Source organism: Eptatretus burgeri, chromosome 14 (assembly GCF_056783735.1).
Source record: "Eptatretus burgeri isolate ZD-2024b chromosome 14, Ebu_testis_v1, whole genome shotgun sequence".
In the NCBI taxonomy this organism is placed as follows: Eukaryota; Metazoa; Chordata; class Myxini; order Myxiniformes; family Myxinidae; genus Eptatretus; species Eptatretus burgeri.
Genome location: NC_140974.1, coordinates 38688400 through 38701498, shown reverse-complemented (window position 1 = coordinate 38701498; position 13099 = coordinate 38688400). Strand labels below are relative to the sequence as shown.

The following is a 13099-nucleotide window of genomic DNA, read 5'->3' as shown; positions in this document are numbered from 1 at the left end:
TATCACCTGTGGTGGAGGCTCTGGAGTACCCTCTCACTACAGCAACAACGTGGCTCGGTGTTGGCCGGATCTGCTGACAAGGAGAAGTGTTGCTATTTGCCAGAGTCACGGGCCCGTAATTGAGCCATTGGTGGGAAGAGGCCATCCAAGTGGCCATGTCACATCATGTGAAGAGCAACAGAAGTTGTGAAGGGGAGGAGCATTTGAGTAATGGAGGAGGGGCATTGTTTCTCTTTTTTCCTTGGGCATGCCTCGGAGCTGGATGCTCTCTTTATGCTAGGTGTCTGACTCTGTGGTGTCAGAGCTCTGCTCTTCCGTCGGGGATGCTGTTTTTTTTGTGCTGCGATATCTGCTCGATGTTGTGCTGCTCTGCTCCCCATGCTAGTCTTCCCTTAGAGACATTGAGTCTTTTACAAACCCTTGCCTGGTCTCTGTGACTGCATGTGTGATTGTAAGACTGGGTTCATATAAGGGTTTTACTTTCTTGCAACATAAAGATCGTCCTTGATCATCCGTCTCTCATCCCACTGGATCCATCCATACGTGTCTCATGCCTGAGTCTTGTGTTAAATATATCCTTATTTCATAAGATTTCTGTCCCTACTCTGCAATCCGCCTCTCGTGTGTCACTCGTTACGACAACATTGGCTTTTCCCTTGGGAGCTAAATTAGTTTAAAATCTTTGGCTTGAGAACGGGCACGGTATTAGCCCACACTCGGAATAAGATCGCTCGCTATACCCCTCCGACAAGCGACGGACCAAATTAAGCTTCGTGCTCGATCATGTCTTGAAGTGAGATCTCGGTATGTGCGTTTTGCTGCCACGCGCCATTGACGGCTGCGTGGATGCCGGCCGGGTATAATCCGCATAACAATATATTTTCTGGTCTCGCGGTACTTCCAACGGTCACTCAAATTGCCAATTTTTGAAATTTTGTTCACCGCTACTCGCTCAATGGCTGACTGTTGTGGATGTCCCAAAATTTTCTTTGAAGTACTGAACTTGATGGGTCAAAAAATGTTTTTGATGATCATCTATGATCCAGTCAGTATTGAAATGGGGCGACAGGGTGAGAGAATGAGTGTGTGTTATATCATGAAATGTTTTTTTTTTTTCCTGGCATTTTGTTTTGGAGGACAAAATCATTACCGTCCTTCATTCATAAAACGGTCATAAGGATTTAACTGGAGCAAAGTCAATGGAACATCAAACTCAAATCTCCACGCTCCCCACCTTAAGCGAAGTTGAAAGATGAGAAAGTTCCATCAGGAATGACCCAACACAAAATTTTGAGTTACAACATTTTTTCCATATTTTCACCCATGTCACTCAGTTCATACCCGCTGTGGTATGAACTGGAGGTCAAATTAAAAAAAATCTTATCACATTTTAAAAAGTCAAATCAAAAAAAATATAATGTGCCCCCAATGTTGATTGTGTACACAATGTTTTATTAACCTCCGCCATCGAAGATCGGAGGTGACTGTTTTCACCCCTTTCTGTTTGTTTGTTTGTTTGTTTGTGAACAGTATTACAGAAAAACTCCTCGACGGATTTCGACGAAACTTGGTGGGGGGGTTAGGTATGGTCCAAGGATCATGCCATTAGATTTTGGACTTGGTCCCCCCCAAAAAATTGTTGCAGAAAAAATTTTTTTTTTTGCATTTCTACATGCATTTCTGCATTTTAAGTGATTTCAAACCCCCCCCACCCCCCCAAAAAAAATTGATAGAGAAGAAAAATTTTTGCAACTTTTTTTTCAACCAAATTTAGATTTCTTTTTTTGCATTTCTACAAGTTTTAAGTGATTTCCACCCCCCCCCCCCCCCCGCAAAAAAAATGTTGGAGAAAAGAACTATAACTCTGTCAGCACTGTTGACATCATATTTAATGAATAAGATATAAGGTTCACTTGAGTGACCCAGCAGTATTGGCGGCGTAGGTTTTGCACTCTCCCGAGTGCTCCCCCTGTAGTTTTAAAATGTTTTATAATGTGCCCGTTATTGCATTTTTTTTTGGTATTTGACCTTTTGACCCTGCCCCCAGGGTGTGGGGCCAAAATTGATACTGCTCTCGCACATTCTTGCCATATGGTGATCATAACTACCAGTTTGGTAAATTTATGCACAACCATTTAGGTGGAGATAGCGTGATGGACGGACAGACAGACAGGCAGACAATTACAATATCCCCCCATTTATTTTCAAAATGCATGGGGCTAATAACCAGGTAGTGATAAATTAATAATAACCAGGTCGTGATATATTAATAATAATCAGGTAGTGATATATTATTAACTAGAACGGGCACTCAGTAGAGCGCATACCTTCGCCAATGCTACATTTTGCCCCCTCCCCCCAGAAACCGTTGATTGTGAGTGTATTTAATCCCATACCACATCTTCCATCTCATATGTGTTATGATGGCTTAAAAACATTAAATTTCCTGCTGTTTGACACTGATTCGCTTACATTGTACAATTTCTGTATGAACTCCCTGACCTTTTTGGGTGTCGGTGTCAAGTCAATCTCATGACAACTGGTCACATAAGAAATAAGTTCAGTGACACCCCCCCCCCCCAATGCTTTAAACTCACCAATAAAGTCACTGTCAAATATTACACATCACAGGATAGGGAATTGAATTCTAAACATTTTGAATCTACTTACATGCAAATTGTATAAGAATTGACCGCGTTATGATAATAAAGGTCGTTGACCCCCCTGACCTTTGACCGAAACCGCGAACAAAGGTAATGAACAATATAACAAAGGTTATATTGTATATCACAAGATTGGGCATTGAATTCACAACATTTTGGCATTGGTTGCATGCTAATTGGATAAAAATCGACTGCACTATGGCAAAATGACGATTTTGACCTTTTCATGACCTCGACCTTGACCTTTGTACTCTTAATTTTGTAATTGGTATTAGAGTGTGGGGAACAGAACAGTCAACATTTTGGTGTTGGTTTCATGCAAATTGGATAAGAATTGACCGTGTTATGACTAAAACCTCACATTTTGTAATGTCGTGACCCCCCCTGACCTTTGACTCCCAACCGCTAATAAGGGTTATCACGTCATTGTGTCATGTCACAGATCACAAGATGGGGCATTGAATTCTGAACATTTTGGCATTAGTTGCATGCAAATTGGATACAAATTGACCGTGCTATGGTAAAAAGACGATTTTGACCTTTTCATGACCTTGACCTTGACCTTTGACCCGATCGCTCCCAAAATCGAATCAAATGGTCCTCGGATAATAACCAATCATCCCACCAAATTTGCTGCGATTCAGTTCAATATTTTTGGAGTTATGCGAATAACAAACAAACAAACACACATATTCACAAATAAATAAATAAATACACAGCGATCAAAACATAACCTTCGCAACAAAGTTTGCGAAGGTAATAACCAGGTTGTGGTATTAACTGCTGCAGTAAAAGTAGTGATATATTCTTAATAACCAGGTTGTGATATATTAATAATAACCAGGTAGTGATATATTATTAATAACCAGGTCGTGGTATTAACTGCTGCAGTAAAAGTAGTGATATATTCTTAATAACCAGGTTGTGATATATTAATAATAACCAGGTCGTGATATATTCATAATAACCAGGTCATGATGTATTCATAATAACCAGGTAGTGATATTAACTGCTGCAGTAAAAGTAGTGATATATTCATAATAACCAGGTCATGATATATTCATAATAACCAGGTAGTGATATTAACTGCTGCAGTAAAAGTAGTGATATATTCATAATAACCAGGTAGTGATATGAACTGCTGCAGTAAAAGTAGTGATATATTCATAATAACCAGGTCGTGATATATTTGGCACTATTGTATTTGTTCTCATCTGAACAATCTCAGAATAATCCATAACTTGGAATATCAAAAAAAAAAAAAAATTTACAGGATGCAAACAACCTCAGAGGGACGGTTCGTTGACAATGTGATATGAAATTCAAAAGTTCTGAATATTGACGTCGCATTCACTTGAAATCCCCTGAATAGTTCCTATTGATGCATGACTGAATATGGGGGAATCATCACAAAGGCAGCAATATTGTGAGAGTGATTGTCCAACACATGAAATTACAACTGAGTCATGTGAAAGGAATGAGATGTGTGATGCATGATTATATCCAAATTGCTTAGTTTCAAACAAGTATGACCTTCAATAGAATTGATTTTGGAGTGTCCTCCCACGAGCCACGAGTCCAAGTTGTGTTTCAAGGAAAATGTTTCATTTTTAACAGGAATTCTATTTTATATCCTGAATAAATCTGCTCAGTTAATTGTATTTTACAGGGCTTATGAACTCAAGTGATTATTGAAACAAATACATACAAAATTTTTCCTTATATGGCCTACTTTTCTTCTAAGACCCCCACCACTACTCATCCCCCACCCTCACTCTTCCAAATTCCTTGCAGCTTGTTGAAATTTGGGTTCTCGTAAAGGAATCTAGAAGTGATGAGATGACTTGTCGCATGCTGGATTTGTGTTGTCCATATACACAATTGTGATGTATACTTATTCCTATCCACGCACGTGATTAAACTAACATTCCCAATATGAAGTGGCTTCAACTGCTGTCTCGTTGTTCAATCCGACAAAAATGTGTTTTTTTGGGGGGTTTTTTTTGTATACGTAGATGAGGCTTGTGGAAGAGCTAGAATTAGTACACTGAACAGATCAGGACACAACAGGACGAAAATAACAGTTGAGAAAGGGGAGAAACACCAACAGCAGAGTTGAAGGTTAACATAGAGGCAGACTTGGACAAACAATGGGTGTGGGGTAGAATGAGGAGCAAGAGAGAACGTATGGGGTTGGAGAAGGTGGAAATAGAAGGACAACACTCTCGGGAGTGAAAACTGAAAATTTGGAGGGAGGGATTGGGTTGGAGTGGCGTGGTGGGGGGGGGGTTAATGAGGGTAGATATGATCAAGGTTTTAGATTAGAGATGATCTGATATGGTGCTAAACAGCTGTCTTGAAGACTTGGAGGGAATAATGAGTTTGAAGAAGTTGTGGAATTTGGTCCCACAGGCAGGAAAAAAGAGGAACAAAAGAGGGGAGGTGAGCAGTGATTCTGGATTTAGGTCGTTTTACAAGAAGGGGGTTGATAGTGGACCGTGTGTGATTTGCAGAAACCTGGTAGGTGGGGAGTGGGGGGGGGGACAAATCACAGAAATAGCAAAGAATTCAAGACCAGAAAGGAGGCAGTAGAAGACGGAGAGACCACCGACCCGTCTGTGATGGCATAGTGATAGAACCATAGATTCAGCTTCAACGAGGGGGATTCCAATATTCTTGAAGGCCTTAGTTTCCATGGCGTCAAGGTGAGCAAGTTGTGGGGTTAGGGGCATAAGCCCAGAGGGGAGAGCAGTTCAAGGTGCAGATGAAGACCTTGTAGTCGATAGGAGTTCAGGTATGCCAAGGAAGTATTTTGTACGAAAGAGGATGCCCAGTCAGCGGATACTTTTGGAGGGCAACTTTGCAATGTGGTTTGCCCAAGAAAGATAATGGCTGATAATGAGACCATGACTGAACTTCCTCAAGGGGGTTGTTAAGAAAGTAGATTTGGGGGGTGCGGGTAGGGTTGCCAGACAGTTCTTTCAGAGAGAGATAGTGAGAGTGTGAGATTTGTTAGACTTGAAAGACATATTCTAAGTGTTTGACCATCTTGTGATTTTATCAAGGTCTGAAGAGAGGGAAGAAGCTACATCCATCCTGCCTGAAGGATGAGGGATGTCGCAACAGAAGGTGGAGTCATCAGCATATGGATAAAGAGGTTTTTCCAGAGATTCAGAGAGATCATTTATGAAGATCAGGGATAGGGCCGGGCCCAGAACACTGCCTTGGAGCCATCCAGCCTTGACGGGGAAAGGAGAAGAAAGGATTCCTTTGAGGGCCACACGTTGGCTAAGAGAGTAGAGGAATCGGTAAGCTATTTGTGGAGTTGACCTTGGATGCCAGAGACCATTGGTTCTCAACTCATTTCAGTCTATGGACCACCAAGTCAATCAATTTTTTTTTTTTGTGGACCACCTTTTTCAGACATGATGGAAAAGAGTAGACAACAAACATTTTGGGCTGAAACTTATTTCTTACTGACAGATTTTTGGATTCTCTTCTCATTGAAAAGCTTTTCAATGTTTGGGGTGGTACTTGATATTGCGAACGAATATCGCTTTCCACTGCAAACCGATTCTTCTGTTTGGACTTAATGTGCAACAAAGCAAAAATCCAGTCTCACACATATAAGTTGATGCAAATGGCAAAGGAAATCTGACTGTGTGTGCTGACAGATTTGGGGACCTCCTGGTCATCCCGACCCAAAATTTCTCCATGGCCGACTGCTGGTACACTTCTTGAGCCACAAAATTAATTTTCAGATACGAGAATTCCTCCTGCAGATCCTCTGGAGCACTATTGACATCTGTTGTGAATGGATTCCTGATGAAAGATAACCCATCCCTTGTGCTGTCCACCTCTGGAAAGTATCATTGGAATTCATCCCGTAACCTCTGTAAATGATGGAGAATTTGCGTCCGAATGGCTTCCTTTTCCTCGAGCATGGCATCCACATATGGGAATTAAACCAAATTATTGCTTTCAACTCTTACAATTCAGAGTTCCAATTTCTCAAGAAAAGCCTTGATGATGCTTTGGTGAGAGAACAGATTTGCACCTTTCCCTTGCAGCTGAAGATTCAGTTTGTTCAAATTCCAAAAATATCGACAAGATACGCAAGTTATAAATTTGACTGCCTCAGCACATTTCGGAATTCCTCTTTCCCTTGAGCCTGGAGAAATAAATCCAACTCTTCTCTTAATTGACAAACTGTGTTGAGTACATTCCCTGCTGACAATCACCGCACAGAAGAGTAGAACAGCAACACATCAAAGTCGGAACCCATGTCTCGGCAAAATCTTCAGCAGTTCAGAGCCGATTTGAACACCTCTGAACACCAGGTCAGAGCCGATTTGATGTAATTCACTTCCTTCACCATATCTTTGAAAACGGTGGTCAGTAGATCAGGCAATGTTTTTGATTCCAAAACTTCCCTATGAATGAAGCAATGAACTCCGGTTACCATTGGAGCACGCTGGTTCACCAACGTTTGGAAACCCGATATTGAGCCCAGCATGGCAGGTGCACCATCAGTGGTTCCACCCACAAGATTTACCTAATCCACACCATGTACCTCAAATAAATTGTCAACAATTTCAATCACATCCTGAGCCTTAAGGCCCTGTCACACCTTGACGTTTTAGCCAGCATATGGCAACGTATCAAAATTGATCTAAAACGCTGGCGTACGCTGAACTTATTTTTTTTCAGTTTTGGGCGTATAATAACGTGTTGGACGTATGCATGACGTATTAGTAACGTACACAGAACGTTTCGATAACTTATAGGTAAATTATACCAACGAATGCTTAGCGTGTTGTCGGCGTTCACAACTTATGCCCAACGATAGTCTAACTTATGCATGGCGTGCGGCAGCGTATCGCCGACGATCACGTGGCGTAGCCTATTAATAGGCTGCCGCTCGACGATTCAAATCATAACCGCACTGGACATCGAAGTGCCAACATCACCGTCATGCCGAAGAAAAAAAAAAACAAGAAAAAAAAACATGGAGTCTGGAACACTGACGGGTTCCTCCTGTGTGAACCACATTTTTATATACCAATTCCCCTAAACGCTGCCAATACGCCATTATACGGTAGCTATAAGTTATAAACACGTTCAGTAAGTTCTGTGGTCGTCCGGAAGATGTCAAATACGTCAATATGCGTTGGAGATACGTTACACATAGGTTGAAAGCGCGTTACTCATAGGTTAGAAATAAGTTTCGGGTACGCTAGACATTACCTCGACGTATTTCGACTTATGAGTAACTTACAAGTAATGTGTGTCGACGTGTGTCAACGATCGCATAACGTGCCTACAACTTATGGCCAGCGTATGCGGAACGTGTGATTCATACGCCGAGCACATCGGAAAATTTTGAGCATGCTTAAAATTTGTCGACGAGCTCGGCGTACTACGATGTATGCCAGCGTGCTTCCGCGTGCTTCAGCGTGCTCTTAACGTATACAAAACTTACCCATAACGTATTCGACGTGTGCCAACGTATTCGCCAAATTTTTCATACGTCGGCATACGCTGACTAAAACGTCAAGGTGTGACGGGGCCTTTAGTAATGGTATCAAGAGTCTTACCAAAAAGAAACTCGTCTTTGAAGTCTCCTCAACCATGTATTGTGTGAACACCAATAGTTGAGAGCACAATACAACGTCAGTGGATTCATCCAATTGTATGGCAAACAATGGAGACTTCTTTATTTCATCCACAACTTGTTCACTGATGTTCTGTGATATCTCACTTATCCGTCTCGATATTGTGTCATTCGAGGTAGATATATCATTCACCTTCCTTTGTGCTTCCTCGCCAAGAACAAGCCGCACCATCTCTTTAGCACAGCGGAACACAAGTTGCTCAATAATTGTATGAGGCTTCTTGGCCTGTGCAACAGTGTTTGCAACAATGTTGGAAAAAATACCAAGATTGAGTGGTTGGTGACACAATATTTGGAACCAAACACTGACTTGAAGCATTCGGCCTTCTCATCAGCGGATTCGGCTGTGGTATCATGTGAAGAGATGGAATGGATGGAAGGGGAGAATACACCAGAGTCAGACGTAACCCGGTTTTAGAGAGGAAGACAAGTTTGAAAGTTCATTCTTAAGGATGGACAAGTGTTGTTTTCTTGCTCTCCTGAGGGTGGACACACACTTGTTGCGGCCTTTTTGAAATGCACTGAGATTGCCTTCGGTCAGATTTGCCTTCCAAGAAGAGAAGGCAAGTTTTTCAGAGTAACTGTCTCACCACAGGATTCAGTGTACCATGGGCAGGAAGAAGGGTCGGATAATTGAAGATGAGATGGGAAGAGTCTTTGCATGACTGAGACTGAGACTGCGACTGCCAATCTTACCGAGTGAACTGCCAGACTTGTCGGCATTAAAGCAGCCTTCTGAAAATATCCAGGGAGATGTTGACTTTCACAATTCTTTATAAGCTAAATGGAAATTACAATCTGTAGCCTATTTGACAGTCAAACGACAAATTCCTGTTCTGTGATCAGGATGTTGGAAAAGCAGAAAATGGACATGCGAAGGATGGTGTGGTTTCTCGTTGTTCATGTGAAAATCCATGCAGGATACTTACTTCTTCTTCCTCATCTCATGAACACAGAGTTTTTATTTATTTATTTTTTGGGGGGCCTACACCCCTTAAATCCAAATTGTATGTGTGAGGTAAGATGTAAATGGATATGGTATTCACACACAGGCCTTCAAACATGCATCTGGCAGGTACATCTCACCTTTGCTGTTCGTGTTCCTTTTTTGTCAGCAATCCCTTAAGGCATTGAGAAAGATGTTTACATCATCCTTGCAGTTGTGATTCCAGCATTCACTGCATTCTTTGCTTTAGAGACCAGTAGGTAATTGCATTATCATGCTGCTGGTGATAGGGAAAGATTGTGAATGTGGCAGAGGGTTGAGGAGTTGGGGTTGGGGGGTCCAGATGGAGATGAATAAGAAAACAAAGCAAGACCCATCAATATGAGATGGGAGGAGAGACAGAGACATCTGTTGTTTGGCCTGAAGCTCCCGCCATTCGCTGCACAGCCATCCCTGAGTGAAAATGCGAGTTATTGGTTGAATGGTAAAGGTGAAGCCCGGGATGGATTCCAGGCCAGGGTGCGTAAACCCATCGGGATGTTTTGATATTTGCTACAATGCTGGCTTTGGAGGAAGATCTACTAGACTTTATCCATGCGGTCTGAGTTTCCACATGGTCCTCCAGTGTGAGGTCCAAATTACACATCCAATGAAAGAAAAATGAAACACAAGCTTATCGGTTTTATTGCTGGCGACACCTCCTTTGGACCTGCTGTGATTGTGGCGTAATTACAGATATTCAAATACCACTTAATTTTTTTTATTTATTCTTTAACATTTCTAGGTAACACACAAATATGAGATGCATCCCTGATGTCAGTGAATGAATTACAAAAAATTTTTTTCAATTCGATGTTGTCGTTTTGTGTAATTTGGGCATCACAAACTATCGGTTCCTGTGGTTTCACTAATTCGTAGGCCTGTTTGGAGGTTATTAAACTCCGTTATAATTACTCCAGCACTGTACACTGTATCTCTGTGTACATGCCTGATCTCTTGAGAGAAAGACGAAGAGGGGAGAGGTTTCCTTTCGAGAGCACGGATGATCTTCCACGCGTTCTGGGTTCATGTGCCAAGTTCTAACCTCCAGGCGTGGGTGCGGTGAGCTTCGTGGTTTGGTGCGTCATCAGACATATTCCTTTCCTTTTCGAGCTTCATTATTTTTGTTTTCTTCGTATTCATCCTTCACACGCTTTGATTTTTAAGAAATCATGATTGTTATACATTTTTACGTTCCGAGTCAACTGCTACGAGCTTGTTGTTTCACTTGCTTCCCTTGTCCTGTTATGGGTGAAGTGTAATGCTTATTTGGCAGGAAACGTATTTTAACAGTATTTAAACTAGACTTGGTCATGTACTGGTAGGGCTGGCAGGATGGCTTATAGGTGTTTCACGGGCCGAGCTATAAAGTGTCGTCCCGGTGTTTCACATGCAGGATGATTCATCAATGTGTGTCCCGTCCCTCGGATGGACTTTAAACGGATGTCCCAACTTCCGGCATTCGTTGGTGGACGTTAAAGATCCCATGGTGTCCTTCGTGAAGAGTAGGCGAGTATTCGCCGGCACCATGATCACATTACAAGTTTCTGCCCTAACTCAAAGAGGGCACTACATCAGTGGCACAGTCGCACCCTCAGCCAATGATGCTACCCTGCAGCCTTGTGCTGCATACAAACAGAGAATAAGTGTTTTTTTGTTTTTGACATATTCTGCTCACAGAGAGACTAACAGACGGGGGTAAAGACAACCTCCGTCCACCTCCGCTGGCGGAGGGGATAATAAATTGAATACATGAAATAATTGTTTTAATTTGTGTGAAGATTTTGTATCGTCCTTCCTCCTTGCTTCTCGTCCCTCTAATAACACACCATGGTGTCCTTGTCGATGCGTTGGGTGCTCAAGGGAGTAGTAGTAGAGTGCAAGCTCCTTGCATGTTCATTACATCCCTATGACGAGCTCTATAAGCTACAGATGTGCTTCCTAATATGTGCCGTTACCATCTCACAACTGTATAGTATGTTCGAATGATAATAATAAGAATAATTTCTCATAAACTGTTGCTGAAATGATCATTATAATATTCTGTTTTGTGAAATCCGGTGAAATGTCCAAATCCTTTGTTGCCTTTTGTCAGTGTGCAGTCCTCATTAAGTGGCTCTGCATTGGACACAGCGGTGATTGAAGTGGATCCAAGCTCCAAGGCTCCTCGTTTATTTATTTTCTCTGGCACGGTCTTGTCCGTTTTGTCGTGCAGTACACGCTCTTCGATGGTCAGCTTGTTCTTCAACGCAGTGCTAGAATGGGAGGATGAAGAGAAAGACTATTTGAAGGCATTGTTGAGCGTGAGCGTGAGGAGTTGTAGGATAATGAGCATTTAAGTGATTGAGTTGGAGAGGACTATCATGAGGAGGGAGATGAGGGGTGGAGGAAACATGGAGTGTGAGGCTGAGGGGATAAAGATGAGTAAAAGCGAGTGAGTTGACAAATTGCATACTAGTCTTGTCACGCGTACAGCACCATCCATTGAGATTTACACATGTGACTGTGACTTTCAATAGTCTGCAAGCGATGGAGGATAGCTCGCCTTCCTGACATACAAATGTCCCTTTCTTCATGCTTCTGGCACCCTGCACAGTTTTGTGTTTTTTCTTTTTCCCCACTGGTAATCGATGGCTTGCATTCAGGCCAGAGCGTGGTCTCGCTCGCACGTATCTCATTGTAACTCATCATATGCTGTAAACAGCATACTGAACCGCAACGCACCTTCAATCGAACATCCATCCCTCGCCAAGCCGACGTCTCACTTTCTGTTATCACTATTGATATACAGCGAGGTTAACTCCACAAGTTGAACTATCACCGGGTAACCAACAGTTAATTGGAATTTGAACCGAGGGCCTTCTTCATTGCTGGTTAGCAATCATTATTAACCATATTAGTGTTTCGTTTTCAATTGCGTAAGTAGCCCCATTATTATTATTATTATTATTATTATTATTATTATTATTATTATTATTATTTCCAAGTCCGGGAATGCTGAACATCTCGCATGCATTATTTTGTTAAAATTCTCAATGCATGCAGTTTTCTATAACCCTTGAGGATGGTTTCCAAACTAGTGTACATTAGTCTTCAAAAAAAATGTTTCTGTAACTGCAGAAATGTTCATAAAATATCTTACCCCATGTTGTCTTGAGGAATGAGGCCGTGGGCGGGGTCTGTGAGCGGCGAATTTGATTGGTTGTGGTGATGTAAGATGCCGTAATATTTTGTCCAAGTACCGCTAAACAGAAGGCTTTTGAAAGTGCCAACAAGCTGATTTGTGTTCTATAGTGTTCAAGTATAATCATTCAATTGAAATATAAAGAAAGATTTAAAGGCCGTCGGGAATTTTTCTTTTTTTGGAAGTTTACCGCCGTTGGTGCACCATCTTTTACATCACCTTATTGAACACATTACTTCAGTTCCTCATGTCTGATGTTTGTGTCCTTTATGATGGCCCAAAAAACAGTAAGTTTCCTGTTTGGAATGATTTTCAATTTTGTTTGACTGTCAGACAGACAGACAGAGAGTAAAAAAAAAAATGCGACACTGATGGAAGGGTGAGATGAAGCCTGTCTTTGGATGTTTACAGCAGCCAGGCAAGTTTTGCTTCCTTTTGCATTGATCATGTTTCCATGGGGACAGCGTCAACATGGAAACCTCCCGATGGAGCTGGTTATGATGTATACATGCGTGTAGTGCATTCGCTCCTGTTGTGCGGCGTTTCTTTGTTTGAACACTGGCAAGTACGAGGAGGCAGTTTTCTGCCAAGGT

At 41.9% G+C, this 13099-nt stretch overlaps 1 protein-coding gene across 4 annotated transcripts in view; it reads left to right on the top strand.

Annotated features, from left to right (window-relative positions):
* The window catches only part of NAALADL2 (N-acetylated alpha-linked acidic dipeptidase like 2), a 363340-nt gene that overhangs the window by 97517 nt on the left and 252724 nt on the right, over nucleotides 1-13099 (top strand). Inside the window, exon 1 of one of the 4 annotated variants that reach the window (XM_085854418.1) lies at nucleotides 10272-10401. The exons of the other annotated variants lie outside the window; for them this stretch is intronic. The gene's annotated coding sequence lies outside the window, so the exon portion shown is untranslated. Of the gene's footprint in view, nucleotides 1-10271; nucleotides 10402-13099 lie in introns of those variants that run through there. 4 annotated transcript variants of the gene reach the window in all.